The sequence below is a fragment of the Hemiscyllium ocellatum genome, assembly GCF_020745735.1.
Source record: "Hemiscyllium ocellatum isolate sHemOce1 chromosome 27 unlocalized genomic scaffold, sHemOce1.pat.X.cur. SUPER_27_unloc_31, whole genome shotgun sequence".
In the NCBI taxonomy this organism is placed as follows: Eukaryota; Metazoa; Chordata; class Chondrichthyes; order Orectolobiformes; family Hemiscylliidae; genus Hemiscyllium; species Hemiscyllium ocellatum.
The window spans coordinates 274,932-277,611 of NW_026867500.1; the positions used below are offsets into that span (position 1 = coordinate 274,932).

The 2,680-nt window shown below is 47.3% G+C and overlaps 2 non-coding genes across 2 annotated transcripts; both read left to right on the plus strand.

The window, feature by feature from the left end:
* The first annotated feature begins 300 nt into the window (after positions 1 to 300).
* On the plus strand, positions 301 to 374 carry trnan-auu (transfer RNA asparagine (anticodon AUU)). The gene has a single exon. It is a non-coding gene; the product is annotated as a tRNA-Asn (tRNA).
* Positions 375 to 2,606: 2,232 nt separating this feature from the next.
* Positions 2,607 to 2,680, plus strand: trnan-guu (transfer RNA asparagine (anticodon GUU)). The gene has a single exon. It is a non-coding gene; the product is annotated as a tRNA-Asn (tRNA).

The following is a 2,680-nucleotide window of genomic DNA, read 5'->3' on the forward strand; positions in this document are numbered from 1 at the left end:
ATTGTCGTTCGTGCACATCAGGAATTCAAACCCCTTCTCGCCTCCGAGCCAATGAGGGAACTCGGGAACAAGCAAAACACTGAAAGGCTCGAAGGGCGACGGCCCCGGAGTAGAAAGCTAGTTCCTCGTGACATGGATGTGTCTGCAGACTGTCCCCGGTGTCTCCACAATGAATGTCCCAGGCTTTATTATGTAAAAGTAAAACTGATAGACGACAATTGTAATTCTCGGCGGGGCCGGATGAATAATAAACTCACTAACAGCCTCCCCTAAGCGATGGTGCAGCCCGCGCTCTTGCTTGCCTCTGTAGCGCAATGGGTTAGCGCGTTCGGCTATTAACTAAAAGGCTGGTCGTTCGATCCCACCCAGGGGCGGTGTGCTCGCTGCTCTCCCATGGCTTTGAAGCGGTCCGCTTTTAATGGGCTCAGGAAAATGTTCGCAAACAGAAATCCTTTCCCCAAAGTGGTTTCTAGATTGAATTAATGCTTGACGTGAGGGAATGCGGATGCTGAGAAGCCGAGACAAAAAGAGAAGCTCGGCAGGTTCGACAGTACCTGTCGGAGTAAGAGGAATTCTGAAATGCTGTGTCTGTTTCTCATTCCATAGATGTTGCCTGTCCTTCTCAGTTCCTCCTGCAGTTTCGTGTTTTGTTTTTAACTGAAAGTTCATTTCATCTTTTGCCATGAAACACCTAGACTCGCCGTGTGCAGATATTTGACTCTTTCGAATCACTGTGAAATGATTGCATTCAAACAAACTCTGCGATGATTCACTCTTTCTCAGCTCCACAGGCAGACAGACCTGGGAAGTGAAGCTGTCAGTGTGGTTCTGTATTCGTGGGCCGAGTGGTTAATGCGATGCACTTGAAATCCATTGCGGTTTCCCCACGCAGGTGTGACCCTTGCCGACTACAAAATGAGAAATGTCGTCGAAAAGAAAGGGAGCTTGCTCCCCGGCTTCTTCTTTAAGATTGAAATCAGTGGAGGGGGAAAAATATTTCACTCACATTGGGACTGGTGGGAATCTGCAACCCACTGCCTGTTCGGGTGGAACAAGCAGATATCCGCAGAGCTTCTTTTGAGGCTATGAGCCAAATGTCTGCAAATGAGACTAGAACAGTGAGGGACTGGAAATCGTGATCGAAATGAAGCAGGCACCTGAGGACAAGGGTGTTTCCTTTGTCAGTGAAAGGTACTCGTTCACAAAGTTGGGACTGTGGAAGGGAAGCAGTGACGGTGATTATCTTTGGTTGTTGACCTTGTGACTGTTCCCATTGCTACGCATGTCCGTGTTAGCGTCAGAACTCTGCAGCATGGTGGCGTTAGATACGCACAGGGCCAGGGGCGCAATGGATGACGCATCTGAGTCCACCTAACTGTTTGAAATGCAGCTCACAGCTTCTTCACACACCCCAATTAATCTTTCTCATTGTCCTGAAGCCGGCATACGGTTTGAATTCCCGATCTGCGGGAATGAGAATCTTTTCACTGCCTTGCATCTATAAATATCTCTCAGAACATCGGAGTCAAGTCACAGCGTTTTCAGATGAGAGGAAGCTGAAATAGCCCCACACGCTGCTGACGGGCACATTTTACTTTCCCCAACTCACCGCCCCAACCACTGCGACTCCTGGGAGTGGAAAGGAAACAATCACCAAAACCCAGTCTTAGCTTTGTGAATCTTCAGAAAATAAGCAAACGTTCATCCCTTCGGATTTTCTATCCTGGGCTGACAGGGATGGGTTTTGTCACTCTTTTGTAGGACATTGCAAGTGGATGTTTTGCAGAAAAGCACCACAATGCAATCTGATTAATCAGGACCTGGATGTTTTCGGTCTTTGAATGTAAGTATTGTGCTCCAGAACTTTGTTGTTCACAGTTTATAATACTTATCTTCCCAGTCCCCTGTATCACTTGTCGAAAATGTTTAATTTGCATCTTGTAATCCTTTCACTGTCTGCTAATGAGGAAAGCGTTTCCGTGTTTTACCTAAGTTATGTTGACCTTGCATTCCTCAAGCCTCAAGCTAATTTCACGAGAAACCTTCTCCAGTTCAAAAGCAAACTGTTAGTGATGGCTCTGTTTCTTGTCACGTATCCAATTTCAGATCGATATTGTTAATGTCCCTTTTATTCCTTCAGATCCACGTTTCGCTCACAGGGCATGAACAGAACTGTCAGTAAATACATTTATCAATCTTCCTTCATCCTTTCGATTGTCCAGAGACAGTCCAGACACCGTCCCCTTGTTGAAGAGGCCGGGAGATTGACTCTGATGTTCTCGGGACATGAACTGATCCGAGACATTGAAAGAATTGTCGTTCCTCCACATCAGGAATTCAATCCCCTTCTCGCCTCCGAGCCAATGAGGGAACTCGGGAACAGGCAAAACACTGAAAGGCTCGGAGAGAGACGGACCCGGAGGAAGAAAACTAGTTCCTAGTGACATGGATGTGTCTGCAGAGTGTGTCTCCACAATGAATGTCCCAGGCATTATTAATGAAGGGTAAAAGTGGTAGACGACAATTGTAATTCTAGGCGGGGCAGGCTGAATTATGAATTCACTAATAGCCTACCCTTAGCGATGGCGCAGTCCCCGACATCGCCTGTCTCTGTGGCGCAATTGGTCAGCGCGTTCGGCTGTTAACTGAAAGGTTGGTGATTCGAACCCACCCAGGGGCG